An 18,327-nucleotide genomic window follows, 5' to 3' on the forward strand; every position below is an offset into this window, starting at 1 on the left:
GCAGCATCATAGGAGCAGGAAGGCTGACGTTTCGGGCCTAGACCGGGTCTAAACGTCAGCCTTCCTGCTCCTATGATGCTGCATGGCCTGCTGTGTTCATCCAGCTCTACACCTTGTTATCTCAGATTTTCCAGCATCTGCAGTTCCTCTTACTCGATGAGCCCATGGCTTTGTGAATTGACATGCCATTTTTGGCTATTATTTCTCCCCATGTTGAGGCCAGAGTGATTGTGACTTATGTAAACAGAGGCCCCCATCCCTTCCTAAACTCTATGGCATCTTGTTCTTTATCTTGAATTTTCTCCTTTTACTATCATCATCCCTTCAGTTACCAAGTCCATTGAAACCATAAGATCTTAAGAAATATGAACCATCATAGGTCATTTGTCCCCTTGATCCTTGTCCACTATTCCATAGGATCATTCCTGATGTCCACTTTGCACGATTTCCCTACTAATCATAAATTGGCCAATCACAGCCTTAAATATACATGAAAACTCTCTCCCCACAGTTCTCTGTGGCAAGGAGTTCCAAAGACTCGCACCTTCTGAGCGAAGAATTTCCTTATCTCAGCATTAAATTAACACTCCTTTATTCTGAGAATATGCTGTCTGGTCCTAGACTCACCCATAAGGGGCAGTATCCTCTCAGCAGTTCCTTGTCAAGCCCTCTAAGGAACCTATATATTTCAATGAAATCACCTTTCATTCTTCTGTATTCCAGTGTGTAGATTCCCAAATTGTTTATCTTTTTATAATTTTGATTTTATTGCTGTGCATATTTTACAGTAAAAACCTAAGAAAGTACAGTAAAAGCCTGTCATCTGTTGCCACAAAAGGCGCCATTTTAAATAATTTAAGAATAAGGAAAAAAAAAGAAAGTATAGCTTGAAGAGAGTCCATCAGTCGTGAGCCAGATCATCAGTGTCAATGACGCTTGTGCTGCCATCCCTCTACAACCATTTCACTAAAGTTGTTGATCCTCAGGTGCCATCTTTGCCAGTGGTCCAATACTCTTCTGTCACCACTTCATTTTTTCCTGCAGCAGACCCACCAAAACCAGAATCACATCTCTTACCATTGGGCCAATCTCATTGATGGTGCTGAGACCCCTCTCCGCCACCAGCTCCAGACCCAACCAAAAACAAAGAAAAAGAAAGGGGAAAGAAAAGAAAAAAGAAGTGGTCAGACTGGATGAGCTCCAGCACAAGAGCCCTATTCTGCCGTTATCTTGGACCAGAAACCTTTTGCACATAAAACAAATCCTCCATACCAGGAATCATTCTAGTGAACCTTCTCTGAACTGTAATAGGATTAGAGTTAGGGTTAATAAGAAAATACCTTTCCTTAAATAAGAGGAACAAAAGGTGGTCTCACCAACAACTTGTACATTTACAGTAAGACATTCCTACTCTTATACTCTAACCCACTTGTACTAAGGGCCAACATTCCATTAGCCTTCTGATTACCTGGTGCACCTGTACGCTAGCTTTCTGTGTTTTGTGCACAGGTATCCCCAAGCCACTTTATGTTGCAGCTTTCTCCAGTTTTTCTCCATTTAAATAATACACTGTTTTAGATTCTCCTTTCCAAAATGAACAACTTCACATTTGCCACATCACATTTCATTTGCCGACTTTTTGACCATTGACTTCATATATCAGTATTTTGCTGTAAACTGTATCCATCTCGTAAATTGCCTATCCACATATTTTTGTTCTATTTGCAAATTTGGCTACAGTACATTTGTTTCCTTCCTCCAGATCATTAAGATATATTGCAACCAGTTGTAAGTCCCAACATGGATCTCTGTTGGAACTTCATTGGTTATAGATTGCCAATCTGAAAAAGAATACTTTATCCCTGCTTTCTGTTGACTGCCATTAACTAGTTTTCTATCCATGCCAATATACTCCCTCCAACTCCATAAGCTCTTATGACTTAGCCTTCTATGAGATATCTTGTTGAACACCTTCTGGAAGTCCAAATACAACACATTTACTCGTTCCCTTCTGTCCGCTCTGGTTGAGACTTCCTTGAAAAACTCCAAAAAATTAGTCAGACATGACTTCCCCTTAACGAACCCATTCTGACTCTGCTTAATTTAAGTATGGCTTTCCAAATGTGCTGCTATTACTTCTTTAATAATTAATTTCAACACTTTCCCCACAAACAGTGTTAGGCTAATCAGCTTAGAGTTACTGATTTATGCCTCTCTCCCTTTTTTGAATGGGGGTATCAGAGTAGCAGATTTCCAATCCTCCAGTATTATCTAGTGGACCATTATCTCCGTGGTTACTTCTTTTAGGATCCTAGGATGCAAGCCATCAAAACAAGGGGACTTATCTGTCTTTAGCTCCATTATTTTGTGTAATACTACTTCTCTAGCTCTGATGATTCCCTCCCTAATTCCTCCCCCATATCTTTTGTATTAATGGGATAGTTGAGGTATCTTTCACCAGAAAGACTAATGAAAAATATCTGTTTAACAATTTCCTTGTTCCCGATCACTACCTCACCAGATTCACTTACTCAGGGGCAAATGCTCACTCATCTACAGAAATGACCTTATCACTTTCCCCAGGGCTTTGTGGATTTCCCCATGAGAAAAACCCAGATCATTAATATTCAAAATTGCAAGAGTGATGAAGGCTCTCCCTCCAGAATGACTTATCAGGACAGCACTTACTGAGCATTGCTCAACCCACCATTTTGAAGTCTCCACAGCCCCCAAACTGACATACCTGTAACTTTGGTTTGGTTTCATTTGATGTGCAGATCTGGCTGAATCTCTAGATTCCACAAACATGGACCCCTTGGTTCTCGTAAGACCAAGCTCCTGAATGACTGTGGCCAACAGCCTGAATTGGAATTGGAATTGGATATGCCTCTTGACAGAATGTGGTGGTACCTTCTGAATGACTGCAGTCCCCTTGACTCCACAAAAGATTGATTGGATAGTTTTAGTACATTTATTTTAAAAGGATAAGCATTAGAGAGTTGTTCAATCCCTTTGAATGAACAGAATGCTGATTATGAGACAGGTAAGCGCGTTAAATGAGCATGAGCTAGTCCCAGAGGTTTAGAGGTAACAATTTAGAAACTGAGAAGGAGGGAGAATCAGACTTTTGTGGAATATGTTACAGAAAAACACTTGTGTTTGATTGATGACATCAGGCAATGAAATTTGAACAAGATTTTGGAAACCTTAGAGAAGTGTTGTTACTGGAAGAATTTGAGGAACAGTACACCTTTACAGATCAGGACCCAGCCAAAAGACTCCAAAGTTTCTAAAATAAGAAGTGCTGCAGTTTTAGCAGGTAGCTACATGCTATTCAATATTCATATGAGTAGCAGCAAATCCAGAGAAGCTGGAGAAAAAGGTGATCTGATTATGAATAGATCACAAATGACCTAAGGGGAAAGAAAAACTAAAAAGACGAATGATTCCAGATTATGAGAGATAAGAATGATTTAAGGAGAGCAACATATAATTTTTGCCACAAAACAGTATACATGAAAGCTGACTGCTGAAGATTTAATGCTAAGACAATGGCTTTCATGGCTGAATCTTATGTTTCTCCAGAAACTGGGACACCCATGTTTGATGACCACAACAAAACAACATCATTTAATGTGTTTACAGCGTGTATAAATTGACAACTGAAGATTATGAGAGTTTTGTATTTGAGGATGAATTAACTCCATTCATGAAAGTAGCAAATAAAGAATTACAACCTTGGGATGCAGAGACAGCTCATGATAGCAAGACACAAATTTCCTTCTAATGAGTTTTCTGAATATGAAGTGTATTGATTCAGTTGGAAACTATTCCATTTCACAGAGTAAACTTTAACTATGCTTTCGCAATGGATCTGTGACTATTGAAATAGTATTGTTTGGCAATAACGCTGGTTTCATATTAGAAAATGAGTTTGTTATTGTGAGGGATGATGGGTTAGTCTATTGGGTCTGACAATATGTCAAAGAAATCAGGTACAATTGTAATCTGCTGTAGAAAGTCATGCTTTGACTAAAAATCTGTCCAAATAATCTAAAGCTCAGACTTATGAGAGTAAAGAAATCTAAAAATGTCCAATCATCAGGAAAGAATTAAATTCAAATGCTCGTACACCAAAACCCTCTCCTTTGAATTTGTCTGAAGATCCTAAGCCATAAGTATCAAAGCAGAATTCAACAGCCATGCTCCAGGGGAACAGAAAACAAAAGGGAGACGATGGACAGAGAAGTCCCAGCCCCTAACCCACATGAGCTTTTGGGTAAAAGTTGGAAAAATCGTGTGCGATGACCAGTGAGGAACTTCTTGACATCAAGAAATAAAATCCCCATTTTTCTAACCAAGTTTTGAACAGTGAGACAGGATTCTTGCTTGTGAGTGGTGAAAGATATATTTGCATTGATTAGCATGCAGTAACATCTCACTTTTACTTAATCTTGCCTTACTGATATGCAGTTCCCAATTCTCCCACTGTCAGAATGAAACTAGAGGGTGACAACTCCAGATTTGAAAGTCAAGGCAATTACCCAGCAACTCCAGTTTACTGCTTGCTTTCCCTAATCTCAATCTCGGACACCAACATCATAGGGCCACATTCCATGGACAACAACTGCCTGCATCCCCCATCCACAAACCTTGACACCTGACACTGCACCATTATGGCACATGTCTGATCAACTTACAATATCATTCTTCCTTTGGAGCACCTAAAGCAACAATACTGCTGTGTTAAGTTTCACTGGGTAATGCGTTAGAAATAAAGCCCTGTCACTACTGGAGTAGTTGCAAAATTTAAAGAGTTTGTAAAACTATAATATATTTACAATTTTCCAGTCTTTGATGCCCAAGCTACCAGAAAACAAAGACCAAGTTCCTTTATTGAACGAGAATTACTATTTATTAAAAATAAATAGATTCTAGCTAGAGGGAAACAATTATGCACTGTTGACGTATAACTCCACTAGTTAAACTCTAAAATCTTATAAAACTCCCCCTTATACACACATGTAAAAATATATTGCTGGTATGGGCAGAGGGAAGGACTTGGAAGGCAGTTCAATGATCCCTGTCCAGAACCTGAGACGTCTCCTCCTTAGCTAGCTGCAGAAATATGGCAATGAAATGCTGACCAGCATGTGCTCCTTACTTTATTCTAGAGAAAACAATCCCTTGAAAGTGGAGTCACAGGTAGACAGGATGGTGAAGAAGGCATTTAGCACGCTTGCCTCCATTGGTCATAACATTGAGTTTTGGTGTTGGAATGTCATGTTGTGGTTGTACAGGATATTGGTGAGGTCACTTTTGGAATAATGCATACAATTCTGGTTGCCTTTCTGTAGGAAAGATGTTGTTAAACTTGAGAGAGTGCAGAAAAAATTTGCAAGAATGTTGCCAGGACTGGAGGGTTTGAGCTACAGGGAGAGGCTGAATGGGCTGGGGACTTTTTCCACGGAGTGTCAGAAATTGAGGGATGACCTTGTAGAGGTTTATAAATTCATGAGGGGCATAGGTACGGTGTATAGACAAAGTGTTATTCCTGGGGTGGCGAAGTCCAAAACTAGAGGACATAGGTTTAAGGTGAGAGGAGAAGAATTCACAAAGGACCTGACGGGTAACTTTTGCATGCAGAGGGTGGTTCATGTACAGAACAAGCTGCCAGAGGAAGTGGTAGAGGCAGATACAATTATATAATTTAAAAGGCATCTGGATGGTTATATGAATGGAAAGAGTTTAGATGAATATGGGCCAAATGCTGGCCAATGGAACCAGGTCATATTGGGATGTCTGGTCAGCTTAGATGAGTTGGCCAAAGAGTCTGTTCCTGTGCTGTGTGACTCCATGACTTCATAAAATAACTAATGAGTCGTCAGTGTCTGAGCTGGTGAAAGCTGCAGGAGGCAGTCGTGCTTGTGCATGCTCTCAGGGATTCATGACCTCTTCCCCCGAGATGGCAGAGGGCTATCCAGGCAGTGGCAAGTGTTTCTGCAGAGAGCAGGTGGGAGAATATGACGGAAGGGGTGCTGTAAGGGCGTGGTCTGCAGGTCATGAGTGTGGAAAGATAGCGCAAGAAAGCCCGCTCAACCTCATGGAGAGGAACCCTCCGTGTGACTTGACACAAATATTTTTCAAATGAGTTTTTTTGTCAGATTCAAGCCAATGCTTTGAATCAAATAAGTTAATTGTAACTAATGCTAATGTTGTGGAATGACAGGTCCGCTTCGAAGTTTTGCAGCAGAAGATAGAAGTTCAAAATGCAGATGTTATAGATGTTTAGAAAGGGCTGGACAAAGGCCATACTTAACAGGTAAAGGAAATGTAGAAAGAGCATTGAATTTTAAGTACAGTGTCAGTGACTGTTTTCCCATCAGATCATCATGAGTCTCTCTTGTTGAAAATATGGTGGAAGCCAAGACTTTGAATATTTTTAAAGTAGATGTCAAGCTAGGGTGTCAGAAATTGTGAGGGATCAGAGGGAATTAGGATTTAAAGTTACAATCATATCAGCCATTATATGATTGAATGGAGTAGTATGTTAGTGGAACCGAATGATCCACTTCTGCATCTTGCTTGTCTGTCTGTTTAATCTCAAAAGACTTTTAAAGCAGTAAAACAGAGCACTAAACCTGTTTTTAAAAATGAAAAAGGACAACTTGGATGGCTGCCTGGTTGAAACTTTCATTTTTGAAATGCAATGTGTAATTAAAGTAAAATCAGGGCATTTTTATATGTAGAGATAACACAGTGTGGAGCTGGAGGGACACAGCAGGCCAGTCAGCATTAGAGGAGCAGGAAAGTTGATGTTTCGGGTCGGGGCCCTTCTTCAGAAGGTCATATTTCACTTTCTGAAGAAGGGTTCCAACCTGAAACGTCAACTTTCCTGCTCCTCTGATGCTGCCTGACCTGCTGCGCTCCTCCATCTCCATGCTATGTTATCTCTGACTCCAGCAGTTCTTACTATTTCTGACATTTTTATCTGTACTTTAATGTGGCATTTAGCAAGAGAAAGTCTCATTGTGGCAATGTCACTGGTCTTTCCAGAGGATAAGGTTAATTTTCTAGAGAAATGAGTTCAAATCCAATTATGGCAGTTGATGACGTTTAAACAATGGTATTGTGGGTCTACCTACATCAAATGGATTGCAACGGTTTAAGAAGGCAGCTCAACTTCACCTTCTGAAGGGCAACTGGGAATGAGCAATAAACGCTGGCCCAGCAAGTAATGACCACATGAAAAAATAAAACATTATAAATTGGAAACTAATCTCAGTCTGATGGCTATGAACCTATTAGCAACTGCAGTTAAAAATTTCACTAATGTTCTTTAGGAATGGTTGGTCTGGCTTATATATAACTCCAGATCCATAACAATGTAGTTGGCTTATAGCTTGCTTCTAAAATGGCCAAGTAAGCCATTCAGTTCAAGTGCAATTATGTTTGGCAACAAATGCTGACCTTGTCAGTGATGTTGACATCCCACTGAAAAATAAAGTTTAAAAGTCATTTATAACAGTAAAAGTTTTAAAATACAAAATGCTCTGTGCCATTCTTTCAGTTACTAACTGAATGCTTGAATCTCTTCTAACAGTTTGTGGTCTCTGTGTCTATGTAGCTATATAAGTCAAACTACAATATATATTAAGTAATTGCTCTGGTGAGAAAGCACTTCTGCATAAATGCAACTAAAAGGGGTCAAAACAGGGCCATTCACAGTAACAGCAAATCTTGCCTTCTTTGCTGTGAACATTCTTGATTTAGTCTTCCAGTCAATGCCATCAGCTTAATGTTGCTTTTTAGCAGTGTAATATAAAAAAAGATTAAAACTGAAACATACTGTTTAAAGGTAATGACAGATTTCAGTCTCATAAAACAATGGTTTGCACCATGATGATCAGCTTTGTGTTAAGCATCACCTAATGTAGTTCAGGAGTCCTGGTGTTGCTAGGCAGTTTCTGCCACATTTGCTACAGGAGAAAATAATGGGCTGAGAGTGTGCATGATTAACTGGTCTCTGTTTTCTCTGGGTCCTCTACGTGGCTTTTCATTTCTGCTGTCTAACACACTTGTATGACATTCACACATATGCTCTGATGACAACAATATCCTGTCCTAATCTCCCTCTATCACTATTTCATGTGTTAAAGCAGTTCCAGTGAATTCTGTTTCATATCAGTAATAGATACTAGTTTCAATATAAGACAGAGCTAACTGTAAAGGGTTTTTTTAGCATGGCAAAATTGGTACATCTAAATTAATGTACAAGATACGTTTTACTTCAGGCACACTCCTGAACAACTTGCCAAAGATGGAAAGTTCTAAAATAACAAATCAGTCTTCAATTTGTAGTTTAATATGGAAAGAACTTCTTTTGATGTGAAAAAAAAGCCAGTTATTCTGATATTTTCAATGCTGTTTTATTTAGATAGAAGGATTGTACAGGTACTAAGGATTGTCTAATGGTAATAAAGCTCAAACGTTAAAATCTCCTGGGCCTCTCTGTCTGAGGAGTTGACGGATCATTAACTACTTTACCTTCGATATCTCAAATAACCCCCAGCCTCACTAGAGTAAAAGCTTACTCCAATAAGCAACGGTATTAACGTTTTAAAGTTGGGTAGATTTTTGCATATGAGTCTTAAGATGGGAGACACAAACCCAAAGGGGCAGTACGGTGGCTCAGTGGTCAGCACTGGTGCCTCACAGTGCCAGGGAGCTGGGTTCAATTCCAGCGTCGGGTGACTGTCTGTGTGGAGCTTGCACATTCTCCCCGTGTCTACGTGGGTTTCCTTCGGGTGCTCCGGTTTCCTCCCACAATCCAAAGATGTGCAGGTGAGGTGGATTCGTTATGCTAAATTGCCCATAGTGTCTAGGGTGGGAAATGCAGGTATAGGACAAGGGGTGGATCTAGGTGTGATGCTCTTTGGAAGATCAGTGTGGTCTCGATGGGTTGAATGGCCTGCTTCCATACTGTAGGGATTCTATGATAAGTGAGTTTGATGACATGAGACCCAGCTACTCCTAATAGCTATGTACTATTTCCATTCCTGGTCACATTTCATTGCTGAGGTGACTGGAGGTGTGTTAAATAAGCAATCCAACAGACTCAATGTCAAAGAGTCAAGGAAAATTGTGTTGGATGCTGTGGAAGTCAATCTTGAACAATTGATGGGTAAATCTTGGAAAATGTAAGGTCAGCATGCAGCATGAATTGATCCAGGTTAATGTATTTCCATGATGAATGATTTAGGGAGAGTTATTGGGTTCACCAGAATGACACACATCTCCAGTCCAAGATCTTCAGTGGGAGTAGAGAATAGCTGGATGACAAAAATGATCAGTGGTGTTTTGAAACATGAGTTGACTGATGAGTAGCTGTGACCATGAGAGTCCACAGGCAGAATGAATCTGAAATAAAGGTACCTATTGTGAATTTGGAAGAGAGACAAAATAGAAAGACTATTTTTTTTTAAAGTTTAACTTATAAACTAATGTTGATGCAGTTTTTTACCTGGAGGTTTAATTATCTTTGACGACAAAGCAATTTGATAATTTTACCAGAACAAATCATAGTATACTTCATTTTAGCTTGAGGGTCCCAAGGCAGGCAGCCTGAAGGCAATGTTTTTTAATCAGGTTTACTCACACTGTTAGACATAATGTGGATGAATTTTCACACGATCCGTTCCACTATTCGTTGCAGGTTCAACAGAAAAGCAACACATACTCCGGAAATCTCATATAATTTCGTCGAGTTTCATTGCCAATTCACTCAAGTTATGATGAACTATCTGGAGATATTCTGAAGAATTTGATCCCCAAAGAGCTCATATATTGCATTATATCAACTCTATAGTAAACTTCATAACAAATGAATTGCAGCACCATCTATAAGGATAACAATTATTGTTGCTAATCAGGATACTTACAAACTGCTGGAGATTTATTTTGTTTTATTTATTCATGGGATGTGAGCATTACTAACTAGGTCAGCATCTAACCTATCCCTAATTTCCAAGAGTGCAGTTAGAGTCAAACACATTACTACATTACCGTGGCTCTGGAGTCACATTTGATCAGATTTCGTTCTCTACTAGGCATTATTGAACCCAAAGGTTTTTACAACAATTGACAGTGCTTACATGGCTACTATTAAACCAGTTTTTGTTTTAAATAATTTCAGGTTTCTTCTTATTGAATTCAAATTTTGCTATTTGCCACGATGGAATTTGTATCCGCCTCCACTGCACACGATCTGGATTACAACCCAGTGACATTACTCTATGCCACCACTTCCAATGCCAAGACTTCCAATGTATTTTGAAAGGGAAGTCACTCACTATTTTTGATATATGAAATTGCAGAACTCCTCAACATTGTTGAATGCAGTTATCAATTAATTGCTTTCACTAAAAATGCAGCTGTGTACAAAGAGTTTGGTGAAAAAAAAACACTGGTATAAATAAAAGTGTCCATGCACATTCAACAAGACCATATATATCTCCTCCCTGCATTGAGCTTGCATTCATGTTTCCATATGACCTTGCAAAATGCTTCTTAACAATCTGATCAAAATAGATATGGAGAAAAAAAAAAGTAATGGAGAAACTCAACTGGTCGAGTAGAACCTGTAGAGAAAGAAATACATATAACGTTTCAAGACCAGTGCAACTTTTCTTTAGAACTCCAGATTTGGCTCTGGTTTATATTCTATTCTCCTTATTTGTGTTTACAATGTAAAGAATTTTTAATTAAACATTTATATTTCAACTTCAACAAAATATGACAGTAAATTGTAGTACAATTAATCTAACCTGATAATAATAGATCAATATCCTGCTAAACGCATCCAAGAGAGTTAGAAAAAAAATTTAAATAGTTTATTAAAGATTGTGCTGCTGCATCAGAGCTATGGGAAATCAACTCCTATCTCCATAGAGTGTGAATCTGAAAGCAATTAAAGAAAATTCTCAAGTAATAGCCAAGAAACAACTTCTAAGCGTATTGAATCAATTTAAATTTCATCAAAAAATATTCAATATGGATTTGATTCAGTCTCTGAATCTGGGGGACAGGGGATTTTCAAAATAATACAACTTCAAAAAGCAAATAAACAATCAGCTTAATTTATCAACCATCAAATAGTATTTGTAAATGTCGTCCCAACGGGCAGTAAATGGAATTACGTGTTATTAGACTGAAACTGGACTTTAATGGAGATTTTATAAGGATGCAACTCAAGTTTAAACAGATTAATTGTAACAGAATAATGTTGATGTGTCTGTAATAAAAAAATAGAGACATTTAGGAGGTGGTGATGATGGAATTAAAATTCATTCCAGTATATTGATAACAACATAAAGGCACTGGAGGTTAATAAGTGTTGATAAAAAGAGTAGAATTGGAGATAAGTAAACATTTTCAATGCATTGTCAGTTATTTACTTAGACCCTTATATTTCATTTTCCATTAACCCCTCACCTTTACAGACAAGATTCGTTTCTTCATGTTCTTTAATTACTTCACAGTATTAGTATGGAGACTTACCTATCAGGAGTCAGCATTAGAAAACTGGGTATGTATGAGGCATAATTTTCTGGTATCTCTGGGCAGTCATGATGTGATTCTTTTGGGCCAAGTTCCCCATAATTGTGTAATTAGTTAATTATCCTTTATAATACAACAACAAAGTCCTTTCATTTTTTTTGATCTTCAATGCCACCTGCTCTATTGACTGAATTTTTCCAAAAGCTGGGTGATTATCTATTTCGGAGAGTTTCATGGTGGGTTTCTCCCGTGAGTTCCAGTGAATTTTCTCACGAAATTCTCTATGGCTAGCCTCATCAAGTATACTACTGCACTGCTCTCACATTACCTAGCATTCACTGGGGACAGAAATGCTTAATGCTGCCAAGACCCTTTGGGCTTGTGCAAGATGTTAAAACAATTTTTCTAAAATGATCCGCAAAGAAGAGTTGTATTATCTTCTCATTTTCCCTTTTGGCTCAGGAACATCAGTAAAACATTTTACCTATCAAAGATCATGTGAGGCCAAACATTTCAAAAATAGACTACAAAGCAATCTAACTTGTACTGAATGTGTACGTGATGTATTTTGAGAGAGAACATACTTATTATGGATAAAGAATTCTGTTGGCAAATGTGTCAGTAACCAAATGGTACAGATTAAAGTAAATGACAAAAGAACCAAAAGGGGACATGTTGTTAGAAATATTACATGGCAAGTTATGATCTGGGATGCATTAACTATATTCATGGTGGAAGCAGATTCAGTAATAATCTTCAAAAAGGACAAATACTCGGAGAGGGAATATTTACAGATCTGCAGGAAAGACCACTAATTGAATAGATATTTTCAATGAACTGGCAGAAGCTTGAGGGACTGAATTGCCTCCTTTCTCTCCTATGAAATATCATTCTATGATTGTACGTAACAGATTTGGAAAACTACCAGAAACAGGTATAACAGTGTTCAATGCAACATTCCAACAGAGTAATGCTAAAAAAGAGACGTGCTGTTTTCATATTTTCATCTTGCACTCACCAGGGTAGGTGCAAGAATATCAAATTTCAAAATAAGTCTCAGTTTATACTGTACTCAAAAAAGGGATATTGATTGGTTGGCAAGTCAAGCTTTATAAGTGGAAATATTACCATGGAGTTTGTATCAAAAGACCCCTTGACCCCCATGTTTCTGTTTAATTTTAGAATGGTGCAATGCAAGCTGTTGCTGCCACATTCATGGAGGAATAAAAGATATTATCTAATTATAGAAATGCTGTGGCAATGTTATTTCTTTATCAGTGGGGGTAAATTAGAACAGGTGACTAGAGAGTGGTACAAAATAAAATGAACAGTATGGTTTGAAGTACCATACTGACTGTATTAGCCATGGAGGTCATCTTGTTACTTTACTCTACACTTGTAGTATGGTTACCCTTTGACATATGCAGAATCAGTGGTGTCTCTGTAATGGAGATATGCCTATGGGTTCTTTGTGGATTATCTTTCCCAGGGGGAGGTGAGAGGCTAGTGGTATTATCACTGGACTGTTAAAGCAGTGACCCAGTTAATGTTCTGGGGACCTAGGTTCAAATCCTGCCATGGCAAATGGTGGAATTTGAATTCAATAAATATCTGGAATTAAGAGTCAAATGATGACCATGAATCCATTGTCGATTTTTGGGACAAACCCATCTGGTTCACTACTGTACTTTAGGGAAGGAAACCGCCATCCTTACCTGGTCTGGCCTATATATGATTTCAGACCCACAACAATGTAGTTGACTCTTAACTGCCATCTAGGCAATTAGGGATGGGCAAAACATGTTGCCTAGCCAGCAACATCCTCATCCCATGATTGAATAAAGAAGAAAAATATATTATCTCCTTATCACATTTTTTGTCGCTTTCATATCAATGACCTTGTAGGATTGCTTTTTGTGAAATTAGTGACTATATTGCTAATAACCAATGGTCAGCTACAAGTCATGAGTTTTGATGATCTGCTTGTTATTTTAATTCAAATCTGCCAGCCTCAATCTTACTAATACATATACATAAAGTAAATCAGATCAGACTTGTGATTACATTTTCATTCTAAATCTAATTTACTAATGGCAGTCAGATCTGAAAATACATCATTATGATCAATTGCTGGCATAATCTAAAAAAATTATTTCAATCCAATTATTCTTAAACTGTAGAATACTTTCTTCTGTTTTGCTCTTTCTTAACACTTTATCAAATCCATTGTATAATCTCCTCTTTTCGCTGAGAACAGTCATCTTCTGAAACAAGTAATGATTCAAATTGTTGTGCATGCATAACAAATGATATAATTTCTTTATGTGCCCTCCCCAGGCCATGATCTTCCCTGTCATAAACACATCCTGAATGCATTCAAGCGGAATATTTACCCCTAAATGTCATGAGCTTTTTGACTCAGGGAACATCATAAATGAGCTTGATCCTTTCTCACTCGTCTTCCACATACAGACACACCCAGCAGGTATCAATGGAAAGCAAGCAAAAGCCCCAGTTGATTTTCTTCCTGTCTAACAGAGGGTGGCTGAAGCTAATTAGAACGTCTGTCCTGTAACTCTGCTTGAGATCAATTAATTTCAGCAGGCCAGGATTCAGAACTGGCACCAACTCATACCATGATCAGTTAAGTTACACTAAAAAGCTCCTTAAAATGTTTTTTTATTGAAAAAAGTCTTTATCCAACTGATACAAAATTCTCTGAATTACTATTCAATTACATCCATTTCTGTATCCAATCAACAAGAGACAGAGCATAGTCTGAGCTGAGATACTGTCAAAATTAACACTCAGGTTTTCCTTTTGCTTTGATCCCATCTGATGGTAACACTGGACACGTTAGATCCCAAATGAAACCTGCTTGATAGACCATCATTTTTATTTTCTCCAGTTTGTTTACCATGCTTGTTAGTCACAGAATATATTGACAACAAGCTGTCAAAGTACATTTAGCATAAAAAGTTATTACATGCTAAAGGAAAAAATGCAAACTCTTTTGCGTTATGTTAGAACTATTTGAGATGATCTTATTACAAATATCAGAACTAAATATTTAACTAATTTATCCTTAACAACAACGTCACAGACACTCAAACCTCAGTGAATTGTTATTCTGCCTTTATTTAAAACTTTTCTTTTCTTCAGATGGCCTGATTGTAACTTATTTTGGAAAATTTTGCATTCACTGTTAATATCTGTTTCTGAGATCATTTAAACAGCTTGGTCATACAGGTCACTTGCTTTTCATTCCTTAATTTCTTCTTCCACAGATTCCTGTTTCTGGAGATTTCCTCTCACAAGCAATAATCTAATCGGGACTTCTTTTCTTATGCCCTGACTGTTCTGGAGACTGCTAAATTACAATTTGCTGTTAACAGTCTGTTTTGCTGAAATATTTGCTTTTCTCTGAATAAAATTTGCATGCTGCTTTTATCAAAGAACTTGTTTTTGTTTTTGCCTCCACATCGCCCAGTATCAATGAACCCCTGGCTCGATGCTGCAGCCCATTTTTCCTCCCTGCTTTTCTCTTACTTCTAATGTACTGAATTTTTCACCTCTGCAATGAGCTAATTCAAATACTTTTAAAGAAATACTTCTTTGCAATCCAATGTCACTCACAAAAACAAAATATAAAGCTAAAACTATGTCCTTCCCATTCTAACACAGAGAATATAGAATACAGATCAAACTTAAAACTATACATTATTTATCTAACTTAGAATTCAAGTTTACATATAATAATATATCATGAAACCTCATCATGCTTTCCTGCATAAATACAATTTCAACACAAGGACGGTGCTGTAGAATCCAAAGATTCAAAATTAAAGTTGTTGGTGCATTCCACTGTGTTCCCATGAATTTGAATTGTTTGTTGTTTATTGAAAATAAAAAGCTAACTTAGATTTACCAATATATTTTTCAGTCTCTTGAACAGACAGAAATATAAATACTTCACTTGTGGTATTATGCACAAATCTTACTCATAGTGGTTCAAATCTCATTTCATAATTAGAATAGAGAATGTTTATGTTGCGGATGGTGGCTTGTTCCAACATGTGGATGGAGAACAATGAGAAAAGCAGGCAGGGAACTTTACCTACCCATAGGATCAGCCATGAAATTATGCAATGACAGAGTAAATTCAAAGGGTGAATGGCCTACTCTTGCTTCTAATTTGTATGCTCATGTAAAGGAAGACCACATGCAATTTTACATGCACTTTACTGGATGGATAGTCAGGCAGGCAGAATGACTGATGTGCACATTTCTGAATAAATTTGTCTCTTCATGCTCCTCATAAGTAATGATTCATATTCATGTGCTAATGAGGAAAGCTTGCCCATATCTATGGACAAAATTTCAATGATGGTGATTTAAGTGTATTCTAAATCATTTGCCACCAAGGTACAGGAAACAAACACATATGATATATCCAACATAATATGTTTCAACTTTGTTACTGTTAAACAAATCAGAAAACTAAACTTTGCAGTCTTTCCACAACCAGATTTACATTGTGGTGGGCAATTAAATAATTAACAGAAAGAAGAGGTTCCACAAATATTCCCAAATTGAATGATGAGGAGCTCATTCATGCAAAAGACAAAGCTCAATCATTTACATGTACCTTCAGTAAGAAGTGCTGAATGAATAATCCATCTCAGGCTCCTCTTGTTGTTCACAGTATCACAGATGCTAGTCATCAACCAATTCAATTCACTCCACCTGATATCAGGAAATTCCGAAAGTATTTAACACTGCAAAAATTAAGGCCCCTGACAACATTCCAAAATAGTACTGAAGATTTGCACTCTAGAATGTGCCACGTATATAGCCAAGCTTTTCCACAATAGTTACAACACTGGCATCAACCTGGCAACATGAAAGATTGCCCAGATATTTCTGGTGCTGCCATGTAAAAATTACAGAACAAATCCAACTCAGTCAATCATTGATCCATCAGTCTTCTGTTTTATCAGCAAAGTAGTGAATGCTGTCATCAACAGTATTATTGAGACGTTCTTGCAAACTAGGACTGTCCTCTGGCTTACGTCATACCTGGCACAAAGGAAAATGGCTGTGGTTGTTGAAGGACAATTATCTCATCTCTAGGACATCTCTGCAGGACTTCCTCAGGATTGTGTCCCAGGAAACTCATCCTCAGCTGCTTCATCAATAACCTACCCTTCACTTCAAGTTTGGGTCAAAAATCACACAACACCAGGTATTAGTCCAACAGGTTTATTCAAAGGCACAAGCTTTCAGAGACTTGCTCCTTCCTCAGGTGTCATTAAGCTTGGGAGTGAAGATATTTGTTGATGACTGCATAATGTTCAGCACCATTTGTGACTCTTCACATACTGAAGTAGCCATGTCTATACAGCAAAAATTGGATAACATCCAGGCCTGAGCTGATAAGTGGCAAAATAAATTTGCACCACACAAGTGTCAGACAACACCCATCTCCAACAAAAAAGAATCTAATCATGCCCTCTCAATTTTCAATAACATTCCTGTCTCTTAATCCCATTTATGAAGGTATAAAGGGGTTACCATTGACCAGAAACTGCACTGGAAAAACTATATTAATATTTCCAATGCAAGAGCAGGTCCGAGGCTAGAAATCAATGGAATGCAACCCATTTGGCTAGTCGGATGCAGCTCTAGCAGCCCAAGAAGCTTGATACCTTGACGTCTCAATAACACTGTTAATGACATCATTCACTACTTTGCTGACAAAACAGAAAACTGATGGATCAGTGATTGATGAGTTGGATTTGTTCTGTAATTTTTACATTGTAGCATCGGAAATATCTGGGCAATCTTTCATGTTGCCAGGTTGATGCCAGTTTTGTAACTATTGTGGAAAAGCTTGGCTATGGACATGGCACATTTAGACTGCAAATCTTCAGTTTATATATTTTCAAGCATCTCACATGACTCACTCCCAAATTACGACAACATTCATTGACTCAATGTTCCAGTGACAGAGAGTGGAAACACTGTTTACCTTCTACAAGATGCCTGCAGTAACTCACCCAGGCTCCCCCCAACAACACTTTCCAAATGCACAACCTCTACCGCTAGAACAATGAGAGCAGCAGACACATGGGAACACTACTACCTGCATGTTTTTCCCCAAGTTATACACAAAACTAATTTAGAAATATATTATTGATCCCTCGTTGTTGCTGGATCAAAATCCTGGAAATTCCTCCTTACTGCACTGTGGGTTTCCCTACACACCAGTAAATTCATTAGTTCCAAAAGGCAGCTCACCACATTTAATTAATGTAAAATGCCTCAAATTTGTAGTTATCTGTTTATATCACATTGAAGATTGGCACTTTACTATCTGCTCTGATTGGGGAAAAAGCGTTATAAAGATGATTCCTATCAATTGTACCAGTTTGACAATGCTGGGCAGGGAAGTTCTAACAATTATACATAAACTTGGGGTGGTTCCAATGTTACAGTCATGAAACCTTGGCCAAAATGGGCTTGCAAGGAACATTAATAATAATGGAGTAACCAGCTATTCACTGCATTTCTGTTTATAGAACTTCTCTGGGTACAAAATAGTAGCTATTACCTGTGTGGAGTTGCTATTGTCTTACCAAACCACAGAGCTATTCTCTCATAGAAGACACACAACTAGTGATGGTTTAGCGTGAGGGCCACCACATCTCAGGTGAGGGGAGAGGTTGAGAAGAAGAATCCTTCATGTTAACCTCAGCCTGTGCAGGA

This window comes from Rhincodon typus, chromosome 6 (genome assembly GCF_021869965.1).
Source record: "Rhincodon typus isolate 14 chromosome 6, sRhiTyp1.1, whole genome shotgun sequence".
In the NCBI taxonomy this organism is placed as follows: Eukaryota; Metazoa; Chordata; class Chondrichthyes; order Orectolobiformes; family Rhincodontidae; genus Rhincodon; species Rhincodon typus.